This window comes from Muntiacus reevesi, chromosome 10 (genome assembly GCF_963930625.1).
Source record: "Muntiacus reevesi chromosome 10, mMunRee1.1, whole genome shotgun sequence".
NCBI classification, from domain to species: domain Eukaryota; kingdom Metazoa; phylum Chordata; class Mammalia; order Artiodactyla; family Cervidae; genus Muntiacus; species Muntiacus reevesi.
In genome coordinates, this window is record NC_089258.1 from 12,519,377 (window position 1) to 12,543,713 (window position 24,337).

A 24,337-nucleotide genomic window follows, 5' to 3' on the forward strand; every position below is an offset into this window, starting at 1 on the left:
AAATGAACTCTAATTTATGAATTTATTATTGGTTTATTCTTAAAGTAAAGGTTAACTATCCATTTTTCCTACATGGTATATTTACATAGCCTTGAAAACAAGAGCCCTACAAATGCAGACTCATTTCTCAGCGACCTGGTGTAAACCGAGTGGGTCACATCTGCGCAGGTAATTGCCTCCATATCGTGATTGAAATGAGACCTCCAGCAGCTCATTCCAGGCTCCACTCCCTCCACCTGGGCTGAAGCTCTGCCCTGCCCACACCGGTTTAAAAAACAGATGCAGGAGCATGAACCCAAGAAGTTACAGTGAGAAAATGTAGTTAGTGTGAGTGAGTTTTATGATTCCCTAATTTTGTGGGATTACTGAGCAAATAACTTGTACAACTGATTCTTGGGAAGACAAAGGGCTAAAAGTACTGAAAGGTTTCCATACGGTAGGTAGGTAATGAATCAAGAGATCTTCTATAGTCATTCTTGGTTTCACACGAAATTTTCCTTTCCTATACCATTTTGCCATGAAAAGCATTTGGTGGCTCTTTCCTTTGTATACCCACCCCCACCCCGCCCCAACCCACACATCTACCATTACTGTTACTACTCCTTCTATTATTGCTAATACTCTCACAAACACACCTTTCCCAAGAAAGAACGAGTCGCAGCGCTGAAGACGGGACTTGCCTGAGTCTCAGAATATTCTAAACAACGAGGCCAATCACTTCAATTTGCAGAAGCGTGGCTGTTGCTTGGAGGGTTATTGAAACCCTGCTGTTCTTTTCGGCACCACATGCGTTTGGTCTTTAGAACAGAGATCCAGTACTTCCTATGAGTTCTGGTCAATTTTCAAATTTTTAACTTCTCTAATTAGACGAATGATGACTGGATATGGAATCTTCAACAAAATATTTCCTGATATTACTGTAACTCTCTTATCCTGGAAAGGGACCACCTTAGATGATTCTTGGATAAGAATTTGAATTATTTGGCAATATCAAATTGGGTGATAAAAATGTGTAGAGTTAAAGGAGTGAATTGACCAAAGCTATATGGTCATTTCTGCAGATGGTAGAGAGGACAATGGAGGAGGCAGCTGGGATTCAGGGGTGGAAGTCATAGTACTCTATGTGGCAAGTGAAAGTCCATTGTGAGAAAGGCAGTCTGATCATATTCCTCTTATTTCTTGTAAGTTTAGGTGATACTCTCTCTGAGGCTTAAGATATGTCCTTGTGATACATGTCAGTATGAGTGTTCAACTCAGCATGCCTCCATCATGTGAAGAGGGCTAGATGGCTAGAGAGCTATATTCTACAAGACTTAAAATGTCAAAGACCAGCAATCACGACTCCCTCCTAGTACCCCCTTCCTGCCAGAGAACATTCTGAATTGGAGGAAATATAATGCTGGGTGGAAAAGAGGACAGACCCTACGAGAGGCCTGTAAGGAAGATGGGTTTTCCCAAAAGTGTGTGGAGTTTAACACCATGGAGATTAGGAGAAGAAATCATTGAGAGAGGTGCAAGTCAGGGGGCCAAGGTTGAGTATGTCCCCAAGGATACCCTTTGTGAAGATGCTTTTCCTTCCAATTATGTGTGGTTTCTCTTCAAACTATGGGAGAAAATGGATTTAGAGTACAGTTATAATTTTTCTCTTCTAGGATGTAGTTATCTTGCATCTGCTTCCTTTATGCCTTCAGGAAAGCCTGATCACCCCTTCAGTCTTACTGCTTAGTCGCTTCAGTCGTGTCCAACTCTGTGCAACCCCATAGACGGCAGCCCACCAGGCTCCCCAGTCCCTCGGATTCTCCAGGCAAAAACACTGGAGTGGGTTGCCATTTCCTTCTCCAATGCACGAAAGTGAAGAGTGAAAGTGAAGTCGCTCAGTCGTGTCCGACTCTTAGTGACCCCATGGACTGCAGTCTACCAGGCTCCTCGATCCATGGGATTTTCCAGGCAAGAGTACTGGAGTGGGGTGCCATTGCCTTCTCCACCTTCATTTTTAAGTGGTGCCCAAAGTGGAGATGAGGAAATAGGAAAATGAGGGAAAGCAGGGACATGTATCCAGTCAGTATCCTAGCCCAACTATGTGCCATGGTTCAAACAGAGAAATGACAACACCCTTCCAAGCGGATTATACCTAGTAGTGACCATCAGTGAAGGAAGCCAAGGCTCACAGCAGGATGGAGCCATTGGGAGGAGAATGTGGACCTGAGGAAGGACTTCCAAGTAGACATCTATAAACACTCTGGTGAGCAGAGACTATTAGATTGAGGACCCAGGAAAAAGGAAAAAAAACAAAAGTGAGGCTAAAGAGAAGAATTTGCTAAGAAATACATTATCTCCAAGTTCTCCTCCACCTGAATTTATATCTCATAGTTTCACCTTCAAGCTTTGGTTTAGAAATAAAACTTCTCCAAGAAATCCCACAATTTCATATGATGTCCTAGATATCTTATAGGATATTGGACTTGGTTTAAATTATTTTTAAATCCATCCAAATGCCTTTTCCCTGCTGACAGCTCCATGCTGCCCACTCATATAAAAAGACTCACCAGGAGAATAAATTATTTCTTCCCTTGTCAGCGGTAATTTGTGTTCACTAAATTACCTCCAGATCTACTTTCCTGAGTCAAAAATAACTTCATAGTTGTTTCTTTTTTTTTTTTTTCTTCCATGTCCATCTTGGAAAGACATATAGATTTTGAAGTTAACCTCTCTCTGCTAGATACTCAGAAATAATTAAGTTCATTTTCTTCTTAAGTCAGCCAGATGTTTCATTTTAAGATGGAACAATACATGGTTTATTTGACCCAAGTTCTCATGGAAAGGCCATTGCTTTCACTTTGATAGTCTTATTTTGTGAGAGGTAAAAATGAAAAACATCTTTAAAAGAATTCCTTTTTTTTTTTCTGGGAACAGTGCTTGGTCTCAACAGGAAACCACATTTTTAAAGAACATGTAAGTTATTACTGATGATGCTCCAGAATCTGATCAAACAGTTTAAGCTGCAGCCATCACGGTAGTATTTTACCACACTGTTCTTCATAACTGTTAAAAGAGATTGAAATGTCTTATAATGTCAAGGTCTGTTTCTGGCAAGGCATCTATTTACACAATTTCTTTGTCACATTAGCATTTTCTTCTAATCAAGCTGGGCTAATGTGCTTAGGGCACCTTTATTTTTGTCTTAAAGAATGCTAATAAATGGTTAAGGGTACTTTTTACAACATGGTGAGTGTTATTTCACAATGTTTCATTAGCTACAAATCCTCAAGTCACTTTTAAGAATTCCAGATGCCCTACTGTAGGTATTTTTGCAGCTATTTTGTAGGAAATCATGAAAGTGCAACTCTCTTCAACAAAAAAAGGCCATATCTCATTCCTGCAGGGATCCGGCTCTTTACTGTACTTTATAGTAACAAAAGGGCAATGTAAGGACAGCTGTGTACTGTACAAATTCTTTCCATCTGCCTGAAGTTGGGATAGTTACAATATCTTCTAATTTGTAAGATGGTTTGATTTTACATGGAAGGAAGACTTTCCTTTGAATATGCTCTGAAGTAACATTTTTCTTCCTGCTATTTGCAAGGTAAAATTGGACTAAAGAAATTCTCTCTGAATCCAATGCATTTGCTTTTGCAATTCACTTTTGTTGTTGTTGTTGTTGCGCTTTGTGTTTAGATTTGTAAGTGGAATTCACTTATTCTTTTACCTGTCACATAACATGTTAATCTAATTGTCAATAACTACTGACTCTTCCTAGATATGCAGATGACACCACCCTTATGGCAGAAAGTGAAGAGGAACTAAAAAGCTTCTTGATGAAAGTGAAAGAGGAGAGTGAAAATGTTGGCTTAAAGCTCAACATTCAGAAAACTAAGATCATGGCATCTGGTCCCATCACCTCATGGGAAATAGACGGGGAGACAGTGGAAACAGTGTCAGACTTTATTTTGGGGGGCTCCAAAATCACTGCAGATAGTGACTGCAGCCATGAAATTAAAAGACACTTACTCCTTGGAAGGAAAGTTATAACCAACCTAGATAGCATATTAAAAAGCAGAGACATTACTTTGCCAACAAAGGTCCATCTGGTCAAGGTTAAGGTTTTTCCAGTGGTCATGTATGGATGTGAGAGTTGGACTGTGAAGAAAGCTGAGCGCTGAAAAATTGATGCTTTTGAACTGTGGTGTTGGAGAAGACTCTTGAGAGTCCCTTGGACTACAAGGAGATCCAGTCAGTCCATCCTGAAGGAGATAAGTCCTGGGTGTTCATTGGAAGGACTGATGTTGAAGCTGAAACTCCAATACTTTGGCCACCTCATGCAAAGAGTTGACTCATTTGAAAAGACCCTGATGCTGGGAAAGATTGGGGGCAGGGGGAGAAGGGGACGACAGAGGATGAGATGGCTGGATGGCATCACCGACTCAATGGGCATGAGTTTGAGTAAACTCTGGGAGTTTGTGATGGATAGGGAGGCCTGGCATGCTGCGGTTCATGGGGTCGCAAATAGTTGGACACGACTGAGCAACTGAATTGAACTGATTGACTCTTCTTAAGATCACATATTATCTCCTTTGCTAAAGCAAAATTTAAATCTTGAAAGTTATATCCTGAAAAAAAACGTTGTATTTTGTGGATATGTGGATATTTATTCACCAATATCATTTTATATCTCAAGAGTATTTTGTAGCACAGAGGACCACAGTTTGTGATAGAAAGTTCCTTTCATTACTTTCAGTATCACGCAATCTATGTCTTCATTATCAGACGGCATTACATGTCATTGTTGTTTTTCAGGCACTAAGTCATGTCTGGCTCTTTGTGACCACATGGACTGCAGCACCCTAGGCTCCTCTGTTCTTCACTATCTCCCAGAGTTTGCTCAAATTCACGTACATGGAATCAGTGATGCTATCCAACCATCTCATCCTCTGTTGCCCTCTTCTCCTTTTGCTTTCAGTCTTTCCCAGCATCAGGGTCTTTTCCAATAAATTAGCTCTTAGCATCAGGTAGCCAAAGTATCGAAGCTTCAGCTTCAACAACAGTCCTTACAATGAATATTGAGTTCATTTCCTTTAGGATTGACTGATGTCACCTCCTTGCAGTCCAAGAGACTCTCAACAGTCTTCTCCACCGCTGCAATTTGAAAGCATCAATTCTTCAGCACTCAGCCTTCTTTATGGTCCAACTCTCACATCTATGACTATTGAAAAAACCATAGCTTTGACTATATGGACCATTGTCGGCAAAGAGATATGTTTTTTAATATGCTGTTTAGGTTTGTCATGCTTTCCTTCCAAGGAGCAAACAGTCTTTTAATTTCATGACTGCAGTCACTGTAGTGATTTTTGGAGCCCAAGAAAAGAAAATCTGTCACTGCTTCTACTTTTTCCTGTTCTTTTTGCCATGAAGTGATGGGACTGGATGCCATGATCTTAGTTTTTTAAATGCTGAGTTTCAAGCCAACGTGTTTAGTCTCCTCTTTCACCTTCATCAAGAGGCTTTTTTGTCTCTCTTATTTTCTACCATTAGAGTGGTAGATCTCATATCTACCTCAGATCTGCATATCTGAGGTTGTTGATTTCATATCTGAATTCAATGTTCATGGTGGTCATTTCTTTCAAACAAAATCAGTGAGAAATGTTGAAATTGAGATTTAGGGCTCAATGGCCTTCCTGAAATTTACATTGCTAAGATTTTGGCTACAATGTCAAAGCTAGGCTACAAAGATTCCGTTTGTAGGACCTGTGATATAAGAAAAACGGGACTGAATGCAGACGGAGGATCAGCCTGTGACTAGCTATTTCTAGCTGTTGGCAATATTACCGAGAGTTGATTATTTCAACTCTCACATTTTATGGATGAGGAACCGGAGGCCCTGAAACCCAAAGCTCTCCAGCCAATTAATAATCAAGTCCCTGAGGGTAACATTTGTGCCCTTTTGTCTTTCCCTTTCATTGCTTAAACATAGGTTTATAGACCTCATAATGGGTTCATGTGAGTGTCATTCATTCCCCAAACATGCAAAATGACTTAGTAAAGCCATGGGCATGCCAAGCTGTAAAGACAGAGTGTACCCTAGAAGATCTGACATCTAGTGAGAAGGAAATGCGCCGAACAAGGATTCCAATGCATGGAGGCAGCTGCCCTGATGAGGCAGACATGGAGATGGGGAATAGAACAGAAACAAGAGAAGTCATGGTCAAGGAGGCAGGAAAGTCCTTCTGGAGAACAATGCTTTGGGACACTTGAGGTGAAAGTTGAGGTGACTTCTCCAGGCAGAGAGAATGACATCTGGAATGTGCTGGAGTATTGTCTTTGTTACTCAGAAGAGTGGAATGGCGGGGGGAGAGGCTGGAGGTAACTGATTTTTTAAAGAAGATTCTAGCAATGCTGTTCTCCCACTGCTACCACCAACCCAGCTGGTCTTACACAGCAATGACCCACCATCCCACCCCCTACAGGGACTCATCAGAAAATGACCCTCCCTGGAGAACTCTTAAAAGAGAAAGGAGAAACAACCCCCTCTCATAATCTCCATGTGAGCTATCTCCAAAATATTCAGTTTACAAGGATTTTCAACTCCATTATAATTTCCCTCAAAACTATTTACTACAACTATTGCTTATAGTACTAGTTGTAGGATAATGAAAGTGTCAGTTGCTCGGTTGTATCCAACTCTTGTGACTCCATGGGCTATAGCCATCCAGGTTTCCCTAAATTGAACAATAAGTTCAGTGCCACTAAAGTGCTGGGTTTGTGAAATGTTTCTGCTTTTCTTTTCTTTTTTTTTTTTTTTTGCTTTTCTTTTAAAAATGTATTCTATGGGATTTTTTTTAGATTTAAGGAACCGATTCCCTTATGTATATTCATAATATTTGGAATCACATGGTTCTTAGCCTAAATCCCTGGTTTTCTAAGTAGAGAAAGAAATTATCAGGACCTGTACTTTTGTTACAGTGGACGAAATTTGTTACAGGTGGGCGAAATAAGGTAATACATTTAAAGTGCTTAGAACAGCCTGGCATGGAGCACATGGGCAAAAAATAGGAACACTTTCCTCTACTTGTGAAGAAGCAAGTAAGACCTACTTGATAAGAACTTTGGTTGAACTGCATGCATAGAAAGGTTTTGCTAGTTAATTTCACTACTGCCCTTTTGACAGCCATCCTATGAAACACAACTCAGCTGTCAGTGAGGACTTGGGGTACAGGTGAATTAAGCAAGGATTCAAGCTTTGCAATACTTAAGGAAAGCAACAGTAAAAATTATTAAAATAGAAGCTAAAAAGACAATAGAAAAGACCAATGAAGTTAAGAGATAGCTCACTGAAAAGATAAACAAAAGTGATAAACCTTTAGCTAGATTCACCAGAAAAAGAAGACAGAGACCTCAAATAAAATCAGAAATAAAAGAGAAATGACAAATGATACCACAGAAATACAAATGACCATAAAAGACTACTATGAACAATTAAAGAGCAACATATTGGACAACCTACAAGACATGGATACATTTTTAAAAACATACAGTCTTCCATGACTGAATTATTAAAAAAAAAAAATAGAAGATTTGAATAGGTTGATTACTAGTGAGGAGACTGAATCAGTAATCAAAAATCTCCCAAAAAAGAGAAGTCTAGGACCAGATGGCTTCACTGGTAAATCTACCAAATATTCAAAAGATTGAATACCTATCCTTCTCAAATTCTTCCAAAATATTGAGGAAGAGGGAATGTTTCCAGACTTATTTTACTAACTCAGCATTCAGTTCAGTTCAGTTCAGTTGCTCAGTCGTGTCCGACTCTTTGAGACCCCATGAATCGCAGCATGCTAGGCCTCCCTTTTCATCACCAACTCCCGGAGTTTACCCAAACTCATGTCCATTGAGTTGGTGATGCCATCCAGTCATCTCATCCTCTGCTGTCCCCTTCTCCTCCTGCCCCCAATCTTTCCCAGCATCAGGGTCTTTTCAAATGAGTCAGCTCTTCCCATCAAGTGGCCAAAGTATTGGAGTTTCAGCTTTAACATCAGTCCTTCCAATGTACACCCAGGACTGATCTCCTTTAGGATGGACTGGTTGGATCTCCTTGCAGTCCAAGGAACTCTCAAGAGTTTTCTCCAACACCACAGTTCAAAAGCATCAATTCTTTGGTGCTTAACTTTCTTTATAGTCCAGCTCTCACATCCATACATGCCTACTGGAAAAACCATAGCCTTGACTAGAAGGACCTTTGTTGACAAAGTAATGTCTCTGTTTTTTATATGCTGTCTAGGTTGGTCATAACTTTCCTTCCAAGGAGTAAGCGTCTTTTAATTTCATGGCTGCAATCACCATCTGATTTTGGAGCCCCCCAAAATAAAGTCTGACACTGCTTCCACTGTTTCCCCATCTATTTGCCATGAAGTGATGGGATTGGATGCCATGATCTTAGTTTTCTGAATGTTGAGCTTTAAGCCAACTTTTTCACTCTCCTCTTCCACTTTCATCAAGAGGCTCTTTCTTTCTTCTTCGCTTTCTGCCATAAGAGTGCTGTCATCTGCATACCTGAGGTTATTGTTATTTCTCTTGGCAATGTTGATTCCAGCTTGTGCTTCTTCCAGCTCAGCATTTCTCATGATGTACTCTGAATATAAGTTAAATAAGCAGGGTGACAATATACAGCCTTGATGTACTCCTTTTCCTATTTGGAACCAGTCTGTTGTTCCATGTCCAGTTCTAACTGTTGCTTCCTGACCTGCATATAGATTTCTCAAGAGGCAGGTCAGGTGGTCTGGTATTCCCATCTCTTTTAGAAATTTCCACAGTTTATTGTGATCCATACTGTCAAAGGCCTTGGCATAATCAATAAAGCAGAAGTAGATGTTTTCCTGGAACTCTTTTGCTTTTTCAATGATCCAGCAGATGTTGACAATTTGGTCTCTGGTTCCTCTGCCTTTTCTAAAACCAGCTTGAATATCTGGAAATTCGTGGTTCATGTATAGTTGAAACCTGGCTTGGAGAATTTTGACCATTACTTTACTAGCACGTGAGATGAGTGCAATTGTGTGGTAGTTTGAGCATTCTTTGGCATTGCCTTTCTTGGGATTGGAATGAAAACTGGCCTTTTCCAATCAGCATTACCTTATACCATAACCAGACAAGGACACCACAAAAAAAGAAAATCTCAGGCCAATAGCTCTGATGAACTTAGATGCAAAAGTTCTCAACACAATATTAAATATTAGCAAGCTGAATTCATCAATACATTAAAAGGGTTGCACACCATGATCAAGTGGGATTTATTCCAGGGATAGAAGAATGATTTTACATCCATAAGTTTCTCAATATAATAAGCATTAAGAAAATGAAGAATAAAAAATCTTATGATCATCTCAATAGATGCAGAAAAATCATTTAAGAAACTCAACATCCATTCAGGATAGAAACTCTCAACAAAGTAGGAATAGAGAAACTGTACCTCAGCATATTAAAGGCCATATGTGATAAGTCCACAGTTCATATTCAACAATGAAAAACTGAAAGTTTTCCTCTTAAGATTTGAAACAAGACCAGGATAGCTACTGTCACCACTTTTTTCAACATAGTACTAGAGGTCCTAGCCAGAGCAATAAAGAAAGAAAAAGTTTCCATCAAAACAGGAAGGAAAAAAACAAGAAAACAAAAAAACAAAGTGAAACTTTCTGTGGACTATGTGATTTTATACATAGGAAACCCTAAAGACTATACCAAAATGTTGTTTGAACTAATAAGCAAATTAAATACAGTTGCAGGGTACAAAATCAATATACAAAGATCTCTCATATTCACTTCCAGCAAACTCAGAGAGAGAAATTAAGAAAGAAATCCCATTTACAATTTTATCAAAAAGACTAAAATACATGGGAATAAATTTAACCTGTACATTGAAAATTATAAAAGATTGAAGAACACACAAATAAATAGAAAGATATTCAATGATTATGGATTGGAAGAATCAATATTGTTACAATGTCCATATTACCCAAAACAATCTGCACATTCAGTGCAATGCTAATCCAAATCCAATGGTATTTCTCAGAGAAACAGATGCCAAATTTTGAATAGAACCACAGAAGACTCCAATTAGCCAAAGCAATATTGAGAGAGATTAACAAAGCTGGAGGCATCATTGCTCCCTGGTTTTAGACTATATTACAAATCTATAGTAATTGAAACAGTATGGTATTGTCATAAAAATAGTCATATAGCTCCATGGAAAAGAATAGAGAGGACACAAATAAATCCCCACTTATATGGCCAAATGCATAGCCAAAGGAGCCAAGAATATAAAGTTGGGAAAAAAGTCTCTTCAATAGATTATGTTCTACAAACTATGACAGACCAGGCAAAAGAATACAACTGGACTACTATCCTATGCCATGTGTGAAGTTAACTCAAAATGGATTAAGGACTTAAATATAAAACCAGAAATCATAAAACTCTTGAAAGAAAATATTAGCAGCAAACTCCTTGACATTGGTCTTGGCAAAGATTCTTCATATCTGATTCCAGACGCAAAGGCAAAAATAAGTAAATGGGACTACATCAAGCCAAAAACCTTCTGCACAGCAAACTATCAACAAAATAAAAAGAAAACCTGCTGAATGGGAGAAAATATTTGTAAATCCTTTATCTGATAAGTGGTTATTATCTAAAATATATAAAGAACTCATAAAATTCAAAGTGAAAACAAAACAATTTGATTACAAAATGGGCAGAGAATCTGAATAGACATTTTTCAGAGATGACATACAAATGGTCAATAGGTCATTTAAAAATGTTCAACATCACTAATCACCACGGATATGCAATTCAAAATCATAAAGAGACATTACCGCACAAGTGTTAGAATGACTAAGATTGAAAAGGTAAGAAATAACAAGTGTTGGTGAGGATGTGGAGAAAAGGGAACACGTGTGCACTGTTAGTGGGAATGTATACCGGTCCAGTCACTATGGGAAACAGTATGGAGGTTCCTCAAAAAAGTTAAAAGGAGAACTACCAGGCAATCCAGCAATGCCTCTGCTGGGTGGAATCCAAAGAAAAGAAAAACACTAATTTGGAATCATATATGCATCCCTATGTTTATATATATATATATATATATAATATTATATACACACAATGGAATATTACTTAGCCATAAAAAATGAAGTCTTGCCACTTATGGAAACATGGATGGATGGACCTAGAATATTATGCTAAGGAAATAAAGCAGAGAAAGACAAATACTGTATGATTTCACTTATGTAGAATCTAAAAACCAAGCCAAACAAACAGAACAAAGTCAGACTTGTAGAATGGATTGATGCTTGCCAGAGGGGCAGGTTTTGGTGGGGAACAAAATGAGTAAAGGCGGTAAAGAGGTACAAACTTCCAGTTGTAAAATACATAAGTCATGGGGATGTAATGTATAGCATAGTGTACATTATGGTAATATTGCAGTGCATATTTGAAAATAACTAAAAGATTATATCTTAAAAGTTTTCGTTATTCACACATACACAAAATTCTAACTTTGTATGGTGGCAGACAGTAACTAGACTTATTGTGGTGATCATTTCAATGTGCACAAATATTGAATCATTGTGTTATATACCTGCAACTGATATAATGTTATATGTCAATTTTACTTCAAATTAAAAAAGAAAAGTCCAGGAGATAGTGAGGGACAAGGAATCCTGGTGTGCTGCAGCCCATGGGATCTCAAAGAGTTGGACGTGACTGAGCAACTAAACAACAAAAATAGAAAAAAGATGGAGTCAAGCATCATTAGTGAGGTGAAATATTTAAGATATATAATTTTACTTAACTCAGGTAAACATAGTAACTTGAACTATGTTAATAAGGAGCTTCCTAGCAGGGAAAATTGAAATGACTGGCTTAATGAAGCAAATGAATAGATTTGTTATTAGAATTTAGAATGTTAATGATTCATCTAAAGTGATTGTGAATAGCTTGTTTTCTTAACTGGTTTTAAAAAGTCTCTGATTTTTTCTTTTTTTTTAGCATTATTAATTTATTTAGCTAACTTTTCCTCTCTGGACTGTGGAACTGTAAACCAGTTCAGCCGCTGTTCAAATGTTAACCAACTCCCAAGTGAAGTCTAGGCTAATGACGCTGTAAGAAATTTAGGGGTAACAGACTCCTTCATTTGCAAACTATTCACAGACATGGAAGATAAAATAGGTTATTGCTCAGTTGAGATGCTTGGAAAATATGTTCAAAGGATCTCACTCTTTTCCTTTTGAAATATGGAACATCACAAAGCACCTGTGCTCACATGGCTTAGATACATGAGCTAAGAATGTTTTTTAAAATTAAAAACAAAACATTAGAGGAAGAAAAAGTCCTTTAATTGAAAAGAATCTCCACCAATATAAGGAGAATAACATTTCAGTATCTGAGAGCCTACCATGACCTGCACTGAGACACAGGATGCAACATTTGAATAATTAACGGAAAGTCTTTGTATAGTCAGTAATTATCCCTTTCCAGAAAAGCAAAAGGAAGGCCCAAATGCCATGTCCCAATCTGGCTGCATTCCGTGGACTCAGACTATTTCACCGAGGCCTCTGACTGCATCCCGGTGACACGACCCACACAATGATCACAGTCGCCAATGCAGTGTTGGCGCCAGCAAGCTTTAGTTTGTTAGGGAAAAATACTATTTTCCATGTATGTTTAAATAATACAGACACATAATATTAAAAAATCAGAAGCTCTGGGTCTGTAATTTGATTCTCAGCCTTTGCAAAGTAGGCAAAAATCCAAATATTTTCCTCTGCTAAAAAGAGTTTAAAATACGTTTCCATGGGTAACTTGGCTGGAGAGGCTAACTTGGAACTGGTGAGCTGAAAAGTTTGATTAGGTGGTGATCTGCATTTCTGAGAGAGAAACAGAAGCTCTCTTGGAATTAGCTGAGATCCAAAAGGAAGATGGGCTCTACAATAGAATTTCCCAAGGTAAAATCAAGTGCTCATGTGTGGTGGTGGTGGTGATGATGGGGTGAGTGAGGAAGTTGGGGGGGATTGAAGTGGGTAGGACACATTATTTTTTGAAGTTTTAGACTTAGATCATGGAAAGTAAGGTAATGCAAGGCCCACTATAAATCTGGCCCTAGAATTCTTTGTGAAGTGAAGTGAAATTGCTCAGTCATGTCCAACTCTTTGTGACTCCGTGGACTGTAGACTACCAGGCTTCTCTGTCCGTGGGATTTTCCAGGCAAGAATACTGGAGTGGGTTACCATTTCCTTCTCCAGGAGATCTTCCCGACCTAGGGATTGAACCCGGGTCTCCTGCATTGTAGGCAGGTGCTTTACCGTCTGAGCCACCAGGGAAGTCAGAATTCTTTGTGTGTGTGCTAAGTCGCTTAGTCGTTTCCGACTTTTTGCGATCACATGGGCTGTAGCCCTCCAGGCTCCTCTGTCCTCTGTCCAGGCAAGAATACCAGAGTGGGTTGCCATGTCCTCCTCTAAGAGAATTCTTTGTAGGTGGAGTTAAATCTCTAGAACTCCAGAGATAATACCTTGGCTGGAAGCTGTATCTCAATAGTGGTCCAGAGATGTATATCCCTTGTCATCTAGGGAAGCATCATTCTCTGAACACATATCACACACACTGCCCTGGACCCTTCAAGTCAGGCCAATCACATCCCAGGGGGCTCAATAGGTGAATCTCCCACCAGCAGATATTTTAGGTAATCTCTCCTGCTTTGCTCTCAACATGTTTGTTCTTATATTCACCCCCTGAATCCAGCTGTCTAACTTCCTATAGCTGTTGTTCTACATTCCTATAGTGGTTGTTCTCCTTTGGGTTAAGTGGATTGGAGCTCAACACTCCCACTTGACTGTCAGACTTCCCACTGTAGATCCCAGACTGAAAAGCATCTCCTCTGATTGGGCCTATTTCCCCCTCTCCCTCAAATGAGTTTCAGATATCTCTTTGGTAGAAATAAACAACTTCTCCTAAGCCTTATGAAACAAGATAAAGATGGCTAATAACTGTTCCCTACTTTCAAGGAACTTACAATCAACTGCTTCACATAAGATATTGACAAGGAAATAGGGCTAATATTATTATGAATCTCATGTTATGAGTGCAGGATGAGGGGAAAGAGCAATAGCTGTTCCATTGCTAAGACAAGGGAAAGAGCAATTCTCTTTGGAAAGATCAAGAGTGTAATGGTTATGAAAGGATTTTGAGGAAGCTACAACTGGTGTTTGCTTTAGTTATTTATTGCTGCCATTAAAAAATTACCATAAACTTAGTGACTTAAAATAGGACAAATTTATTACCTTCAAGTACTGTAAATCAGAAGTCTGACACTGATCTCACTAGACTAAAATCGAGATGTTAGCAGGGTTGTGTTTCTTTTGGAAGCTTTGGAGAAGAATCCACTTTTAAGCTCATGTACATCATTGACAAAGTTCAGTACCATGTGGTGGTAGGACTGAGGTCCCCATTTCCTTCCTGCCTGTTGGCTGGGGCTACCTTTAGATTCTAAAAGCCTCTCTCCATTTCTTACACATGATCCCTAAACTTCAGAACCAGAAATGGCATCAATATTCTCAGGCTACCCATCTCTTCTTCCTCTGTCTCTTTTGCTTCATCTTTCTGTCTTCCCCTTTGCCCTTAGGGGCCAGATTACCTTGGGTTTACCTGGGTAATCCAGGATACTCTCCTTTATCTTAAGGTCCACTGATTATCAAGTTTAATTTTATACATAATCACATAATCACAGGCAGAAGTCAAGGTGGTGGAATTCATGGGAGCCAAGTCTTACCTAGTAACGTGTTTTTATGATATTAAGCAAAGGGGTACAGAGTAGAATTCAAATCATGTCCATATCAAACAGGTGCTAAGTTGCTTAGTGTGACTCAAGTTTGGAAACACAAGTTAAATCAGAATCAATTTCTTTCTCAAAGTCTCTCCTAGAGGAGAAGACAGACTTCTTTTTGAATAATTTTGATACAATAAGCTATTTGCAAAGTGACAACCAACAGTAATAATTTTATGGTTTTATTTTGATAGGCTATGTTTGTCTCTTGAATTTTGCAAGTTGTATTTTATCGTGTGTTTAGGACCATGATAGGGGCTTCCCAGGTAGCAATAGTGGTAAAGAACCTGCCTGCCAATGCAGGAGACATAAGAGACATGGGTTTGATCCCTCGATGCAGATCCCCTGGAGAAGGGCATGGCAACCCACTCTAGTATTCTTGCCTGGAGAATCTCCATGGACAAAGGAGCCTGGCAGGCTATGATCCATAATGTTGCAAAAAGTTGGACTGAAGTGACCTAGCATGCACACATGCACACAGGATCATGCTAAAAGTTTTGCAGACCTCTAAAAAAATGCATGCATTGGCCAAAAGCAGGGCAAAATGAGATGAAATCTAAGGGAGCCCCATCCTTGATTGTCCCCTTGTCCTCACCTGCAGTGCTGATTCTGACCTCCCATCCTGCTTCAACTTGTCACTCAACTTGAAATATTCTCTCTTTTCCATATTAGCACTGAATTGGTATCGTAAGGCAGAAAATCAGACAATAAGAGCAACATTCCATTTGGCATTTTGAAACTCTTGTCTCATTTGCATCTCCTGTGGAGCACTCTCTGTTCTCCAACAGCCAGTCTTCCTTGTTTGTCACCTCTACCACTCAACTGATACATTTGATAAGGTAATTGAAGACTGGAGGTCATTTTATTCATTTTGAACTATCCTCTTAGTCTGCCCATACCAGACCTAACAGTGTTACACATAGTGAAGTCATTCAATAAAGGTTTAGTAAATTATTTTTTTTTAAAGGCAAAAATAATAAAACTAAGTCTTTTATTGGTTTTAGGAATTTAAAGTGAGCAGACAGGAAATGGCCTTTACTACCTGAAACTTTTCTTTTTCATGCAAAGGAGAAAGCAAGTGGCTAAGTGGTGAGGTATGAGCCTCAAAAGATTAGGGAAAACAAATACAATTGAAGAAAATTTCCTGTGATTCAAATGCAAAGTAACTGAATAAATGTCATCCTGAAATGCCCTGTGGGTTACAGTAAGTCCCCTTTATGCCAATGTGTGTGTAGGTGTGAGTGTGTGGGTTCAGTTGCTGTTTCTAGCCTGACTCTTTTTCAACCCTATGGACTGTAGCCTGCCAAAGTCCTCGGTCTGTGAGATTTTATGGCCAAAGACAGGAGTGGGTTGCCATTTCTTCCCCCAGTGAATCTTCCTGACCCAGGGATGGAACCTGTATCTCCCCTGTCTCCTGCATTGCAGGCAGATTCTTTATCGCTGAACCATCGGGGAACTAACCCTCATGTTGAGAATGTTCAAAGATTAGAACTTGCGTTCCATCGACAACAGGAGTGCTTGAAATTGCAACTTGCCCTCCGTCTCTCATTGCTGGGGATCATTCAGTTCTACCATCTCCCACCTCCTCTCCCTCCTCCAGGCAGTAACTCTTCTTGCCTGTTCACTCAATCCCAGTCCCTGTGTGCCAGCTACTGTATTGTACTACTATACTTTTTTAAGTACTGTACTGTAAGATGAAAAATATTTTCTTTATTTTTTGTTTGCTTTTTCTGTACTATTTGTATGAAAAGTATTGTAAACCTATTACAGCACAGTACTATATAGCTGATTGTGCTAGTTGAATACCTAGGCTAACTTTGTTGTGTTAACAAACAAATTGGACCTATGACTACTCTTAGAACAGAAATCACTCAATTTGTTCAGATGTAGAGGACTCACTGTACAGGAGTTGTGAAAGGTGAGTAGGGTCATTGTACACATTCTGGGAAACCAAACATTTAAAGCAGACATTGAGAACATTTGGCTCCATATTTATCCTTCAGGGCATTAAAATTGCCAGTCAGTTGACCTTAAAATAGGAAAATTATGGCTCAGTGGTAAAGAATGCACCTGCCAATGCAGGACCCATAGGAAACCAGGTTTGACCTCTGGGTCAGGAAGATCTCCTGGAGGAGAAAATAGTAACTCACTCCAGTATTCTCGCCTAGATAATCCCATGGACAGAGGAGCTTGGCAGGCAACAGCCCATGGAGTGGCAAAGAGGCAGACATGACTGAGCAACTGAGCATGCCTGCACGCAAGGTGGGCCCAACATAATCAGAATGATCCTCAGAAATGGAAGGGAAGGCCGAGGGTTAAGAGTCAGAGAAGATGTGACGAGGGAAGCAAACTCAGAGTGGTATGACCTGAGGACTCCACTTGTCACTGTTGGTTTTGAAGATGGATGAAAGGGCCATGAGTCAAAGAAGGCGGGCGCCTCAAGCAACTGGAAAAGGCCGGGAAACACATTCTCCTCAAGAGCCTCCAGAAAGGGACACAGCCCTGTCTTGAATTTAGCCCAGTGAGAACCGTGTCAGACTTCATTTGTGTTGTCTCAAGCTACCTAGTTTGTGGTAACTTGCTACAACACTCACAGGAAACAAACAATTATATAATTAGTCAGTGTCCTGTTGTCTGTGGTGGACGTCCGGCAAGATGCATTGTGGGAAAGCAGCCCTCTGATTGGCTCATGCTCCATGCAGAAGGCTGACTGATGGACTTTGGGATGTCATGGGGGAAAGGTCATTGTGACTCCCCAGCCATGGAGCCCCAGACTGCTGGGCTGTATGGGACAAAAGTCCAAGTTCTGATCATTGCAGAGGTTAAAACTGATATCATACAAGCCGAGGTCAGTACTCAGATGCTTTTATTCATACATAGAATTTTTTTTTTTTAATGTGAATTGGTTTCCAACATTTAAAGATTCTCTTGCAGGGAGAGGGACTCCTTCCAGGGCAAGAGAGTTGGCTCTTGTCTAACACTCAGAAATGAATTGTCTGAGGAGACACGCGTACTGACACAGCAGGTGACTTTATTGAGAAGGGGTGCCTGGGTGGAGAGGAACAGGCTAAGGGAACTCAGGAGGACTCCCCTGCCACTTGGCTCACAGTCTTGAGATTTATGGACAATCATTCTAACACAAGGTCCTTTCTGCTGGTTCATGCATTGCTCAGCCAAGACAGATTCCATCAAGGAGGATTCTGGGAGGTCGGTAGGACGCATGGATTAACGTCTCCAATCTCCTTTTGATATTTCCTGAATTCTGCTGGCTCGTGGTAGCTTGTTAGTCCCATGATCCTTAACCAGGACCTCCTGTGGTTAAGACAGCTCATGCAAGTGGCTACTATCTTGCCTGGGTACGGTGCAGATGGTTTCAGTGTTTCCCCTAACCTTGCCACTTAAGCATCAGGATTTCTGACTTTTCTTGGAAAAAATTAATCAGAAAATGTTGCCACACTTGAATCCCATGGGAGTGGAGTCGTGGCTGCCCTTCAGACAGCACACTCACGCTGTCAGCTCCATACACTCTGCTCTACCGTCTCACACCCTCTCCCGGTCACCCTACCACATGGCTCCGAGGGACCAGTGTGCAATCCCTGGGACTCTGCTTGTGTGCAATACTCATTTCAGAACTGGCTTAATTAGGGAAAGGTACCAAAGGGAATCTAGCCACTTTCAATGCTTTTATCATATATGATAGCAAAGAATGCCTTCACTGATTTCAGAGACAAAGAATCCCAATAGTTTGATTCATCCCTCCATTCCATCCAAGTTCTTAGCCTAAGCAATACCAAGAAACACTGGCATTGGTGCCTCACAGGGAATTTCCAGACCTACTTATGATTCTCATTCTGATCAGCTAAACCTTTGCTCCTTGAAGAATTTATAGAAAACTGACTTCAACAGGTAAGGGAAAAATTGTCTAAAGGATATATGTATAAATCAAGCTGGAGTACTTTCAAGATGATAGACAGTGAACTCAAACAAAATGTCAAATTGTCTGATAGCATTTTCATGTGTGCCCAGTCAAGGTTTAGAGAAATCCCTGTGCACTTTTATTGGATTAACAACACGTCAGCTCTGACATCAGCTGCAACACAATCTGCTATTGCAAAATGCACTTAGGAATCCTGATGCATTAATTGTTATGTTTGGCTTTATTACACACTTATCTTTTCCCTCATATCTGAAAGCTAGTGGTTATGGGCTAGAATTTTTGGAGAAGTGATACCTTACAAGCTCACACTTGAAATAGCTCTGAACAGTGATGGAATGTCACAGTTACAGGAACAAGAGAGGAGAGTTGGCCCACAAAAGGGTCAGTGTCCTGAGCGGCTGGGCGGGAATCCACTTTTTCCACCTCAGGTTCTCATCTTCAGCCTACATGTAGTGAATAACCAGCCATACATGTGCAAAAGAGAGGTTGGGCTGGGCTTTGACATGGCCTCTGTGGGTGTGATGGATGTGCAGAAATCCAACCCTTCCCAGAGGGGTCAGGTGGCACCGTCAAGGCAAAATGCAAACAATTCTGTCCTGGAAAAGAACTTTTTTCCTTTTTTTCTATTTGTGCCAAAGCATTACAGTATCCACACTAAATTGGAAATCTATGCAAAGAAAGAAAAAGCCAAAATGAAGCTCTGAATTGAAATACTCTCTGCATAGAGTATATTTAAATTGTGCAAAAATTTCTGTATGAAGAAAGAGAGAAAGAAAAGAAAAAAGAAATGGCATTCACTTCTCATTTCCAAGGGGGAGTTGAAAACATCTGCTTTCTGGATTACAGAGTGAGACAGTATATACGTCTGTGAAAAAGCAATCTCTAAAATCTTTTCCTTTGGAGGCTGTGGATAAAACAAACAAGGGGAGGATGACTCTCCCTCTGGTCTGCAGAGGCTTGCCTGAGGAGACAGAAAAATAGAGTGCGTGACTGCCCGCTATCCCAGCTAATAAAACTTGCGAAATATTTCTTTTCGTTGTCTTTTCATTCTTTCCCTGTCTTCTTACATCTCTTAAGCAGTGATTCTGATGGGACTTGGGTTTATTTGAGCTTTTGATAAAACACATACCACTACACTTTTCCCCAGCTCAGGACTCAAGGAGTTTTGAGAAATATCTATAAATTTTCCTAATTGCTAGACAGTTTTTCCACTTCTAGGCCAACTGGCTTCCCTTAGCCATAATGTCAAACTCTGACCTATGACTTGAGGGGCTCCTAATTGATGACTACCAAATGCTGAAAGGGGATTTGGTTTTACTCATTTTTCTTCATCTGATTCTCAGCCTTGGGGCAGGTTGGCTTTTTAGTCCTGGTCTGAGTGGGCAGAAATGTGCCAATTCAGAAGGGAAACTGGGAAGGGGACAGCTGTGTGGGCCTGTCGTGTTCCAGGCAGTGTGCTGAATTTTGCCTCACTTATGGTCACAAACACTTGAGAGGTCAATTTTGTCAGTCTCGTTTAGACAATTAAGGAAGTCAGATAAATAAGTCGATCATCTTAAGCCAGTGAGTGGCAGAGCTGGCAAACCAAAGTTGCCTGCCTCTGGAGCTTTACTTATCTACACAGCTTTGACAAGTAATGGGTCTCTCCTCATTCTTAATCCCCATTGAAACTTCTTAAAAGATACTTTGATGTTTGCTCTTCAGAACTTTTTATCACTTATATTATCCCTAGTATTAGAGAATTCCCATGTAGAGAATTACATATGGCAGTAAGAGCTTTGCAGAATTCATTTGTAATATACCTCAGCTCAAAATTAATTTCCGCTTTCAAATCCAGATGACATCTCAGAAGGAGACTGTCAGATGAGAAGATGAGGGTAGGTAATTACACAGAATTTAAGTGACCTCAGTTATTCTACCAGACCCCACACATTCCGTGGCCATCAAGTTGTTCACGTGGCTGTAAATGTGTGGCTCCTTTTAAATGAGAAAGAATTTGAATCTGGACAGATTTATGGGAAACTGTCAGAAGCAGAGATGATTCTGAGGGACCAATCAGTGGGCAGTAAGACAACTGATGCAGTCTGAAAGCATAAGCCCAGGCAATTAGAGGAATGAAGGGCTTCTTGGGCAACCACCTACCCTCTACTTCCCTTCCCCCAGCAAACCTTTGCTTGATTTCAGACTTTCTACCTCGTGGTATACATTTTTATTCCAGACATCTCATTTTGTGTGTTTATACAAAAGATCAGGGCAGTTACGTGCAAAGGTCATGGGCTGTGGAATTAGAATACCTGGTTTCAAATTACTGTATCACATTGAAATACTGTGTGATCTTGGGCTAATTACCTAACCTCTCTGGACCCCTCTCTGAAAAATCAATTGTTCTAAATCTTATTGAGACAAAGTAAATAACACAGTTACTGGCTTATAGTAGGTATTAAAAAAAAAAAAACTATTTCTCTTTACTCTTCTCCTTATTTGCTTTTTCAGAAATGCCTTTGTCCTAAGGACTTTTTATTTTTTATTTTTCTTGCAAACCTCAAATATCCTTAATTTGGTGGTGGTGTTGAAGACTGCCTTTTTATACAGTTCATGGGGTTTTCACAGCAAGAATACTGGAGTGATTTGTCATTCCCTCCTCCAGTGGACCACATTTTGTCAGAACTCTCCACTCTTCTATTCCATTTGGGGTTGGTGTCAATGGAACCTAGATTTTGGGTTCAGATAACTGGCAGAGATCTCTCAAACTCAGGGAAGATCAGTCCCAGTAGACAAATTCTGATAGAAGACAGCAATGAAAACCCCATACTTCACCAGTAAGTGCTTTTAGGATGAGCAAAAATAATTTAAACTTCTACCTAAAGAAGTAGTAAGGAAATTCTTAAGTCAGAGCCTCAAGAGGAAACAGGTTCTTGTTTCCCACTTGGGGTGGCCACTGGTGGGCGTGATGCCTGGAGAACTGGCAGCCATCTTGAATCCATGAGGTCTCGGTCACAAGGATAAAACCAGTGTGCTGAAAATGGTGGGAGGAATTGCTGGAAAGAGGTTGAAGGATTCTTGGTAACATTATAGAATTGCTGAATGAGTCTTTGGCCATCCATCTTCATATTTGTTGTTGTATGTGATCATTAATGCTTAAACTAAGTCAAATATTTTCTCATCTGCAACTAAAAGTGTTACTGATTCTCTGATGTCTGCTTCTCAAAACGAATCTGAGAATTATGAACAACATAGGTAAAGCATCTAGAAAGTGCCTGTCACTTAGTAAACAACTGTCAATCATATAGCTTACATTAGTTATAGTTGTTAATATACAGGCTTTCTAGGGGAGCCCTGGGGTCCTCGACAAATGGAAGCTTCCTTTAAGCATGTGTTGGTGTAACAGACAAAATTCATACATACCATCAAAACTTTTAAGGGTCTCCAGCCCATCACCTTGAGATTCCATGAGATATTATCAATAGGCACAAATAAAATTTCAAAATTAACTGAACTTGAAGTGTTGTAAGTCAGATAAGAAGAAACAATATTAAACAAACCCTTCTCATTCCTAAGGATTGGGTGAGTTTACTTAATCATAAGTAAAGCTCTTCTTCCAAGCACTTCTTTTCTCCTCCCCATGAGCTCATTTGGCTTATCTTTTTAGCCAGAGGGGAATTTCAAGGCTGTCAGTGTTACTGACTGGATAAATAGCTTTCAAGGGAAGGACAGTTGAAAATAAGTCTAAACTGCCATTTGTTGATAGTTTGAGGATTATGAATTGTCTAGAAAGTTAAAAAAAAAAAGACTAAAAATGGTAATCGTGGGCAAAAGTAATTCATTCATAAATTCAATCAACTTTTATGAAGCTCCTGTGCTTGGTACTGGGAAAACAAGGTCAAACAAGCCAGGGGCCTGTCATTCTGGGATTAGACAACCTAGTAGGAAAGACATGTGAGCAAGTATATGGAAAAAATTTATTGATATGGCCCAAATTGTAGTTATACAGTGATGTTGAAAACCAGGATGACTACTGGGATCACTGCTACTCATTGCTACCTGTGACTGAGCACTTCCTATGTACCAGCTTTGTCTTAAGTTCTTTATCTGCACTGTTTCTTTTTTTGTTTTTGATTGGAAAGTAGGATTTATCGGTAGGTGTAAGGAAGGTAAGGCTCTTATGAGTTCAGGGCCCACTATTTGTTCAGAGGGCCACAATTAAGGATGTATTTGACCCCACAGCCATCTGGGATGAGTCACTTTTCTGCAACCATGTTTTCAAACTCATCCACCTTAAACTTAGTAAATCTCCACTTCTTGGAGATGTGCATCTTCTGCTGACCAGGGAACTTGGCCTTGCAGAGGGCCTCAATCACATGCTCCTTGTTCTGCAGTTTGGTGCAAATGGGCATTATGACTTGGCCAATGTAGACCCTGGCCACGGTGCCCTGGGACTCTCCAAAGCTACCTTGCACACTTGTCTGGAGCCTAGGCTGAGGACAGCAGGCCAATCATGAATGTTCACTATAAAGGGCTGTTTCCAAGGTCCCTTACGGCGACCTGTACAGGCAAGAGGCTGCATACACTTACCTGGGAGGCTGCTCTTTGCAGCCTATCTGCTCTGATTTGCATAAAGATTCTTTCTGATCATTCTGGCTGTTGTGTCCAATTTAGAGATGAGCACACGGAGACCCAAATATACACAACTAATTAGTGGAAGGAGCTAGAATTCACATCTAGGACTTCTTAAATCATAAAGGTCATAGACCTTATTAAAACATGGTAGAGGTTTAAACAGTGAACCCGGGTCTCCTGCATTGCAGGCAGATTATTTACTGTCTGAGCCACCACGGAAGCCCAAAATGCAGATTGAAATGCAAAAAATAATTAATTCTGCTGCCAGTGCTGAGTCATGTTGGGGCAGGGGAGGGAGGAAGGATAAGAAAAGGCTTCAAACAAGAGGTGACCCCCTGTGGACATTTCCTTTTTAGAAAAAGGCTTCTCAGAAGCAAATATGTGGGGTGCATGGTCCTATAGCATATTTTCTAATGTGAGAGGAAAAAATAAAAAAGGATGGAGGCAGAATGGTATCTGAATAGGCCCAACACCCCTGGAAAACTGCAAACCTCCAATGTAATTGGGACTTCAGGGACCTGGGATTGCTTGTTCTGCTCAAGTACTTGAAATATCATGAATAAACGGTTTTCTATGAATATAAATTATTGTGATTGTCTACATTAGACCACAGAAACACTATTAAACACTCAACAAAAAGGGGGGATGTCTGAACTTATTTGTTTAAGCATGTGAAAAAAAACAGGGAACTTGGATACTTTTGATATCCCTTGTAAGGCAGTTTTCCTAACCAGACATTCAAGACCAAGAAATTCTTTTAGTCATATCTGATTGTATTCTTTTGCATAAACCTTGACTTGAGTGGTGCCATAATTTTCCATGTAGTAATTATCAGATTTTTCAGTCGGTCCAGGTTTTTGGACATCAGGTAGACATAGATTTGAGAGGCTAAGTTTAAATCTTCCTATGGTTTCCCCAAATAAAAC

The 24,337-nt window shown here is 40.0% G+C and overlaps 1 long non-coding RNA gene and 1 pseudogene across 1 annotated transcript in view; one reads left to right on the forward strand and one right to left on the reverse strand.

Annotated features, from left to right (window-relative positions):
• Positions 1-24,337, forward strand: part of LOC136176649 (uncharacterized) — a 65,809-nt gene that overhangs the window by 23,258 nt on the left and 18,214 nt on the right. The gene's annotated exons all lie outside the window — the stretch shown is intronic.
• LOC136143919 (small nucleolar RNA SNORA70) lies at positions 23,309-23,412 on the reverse strand (annotated as a pseudogene).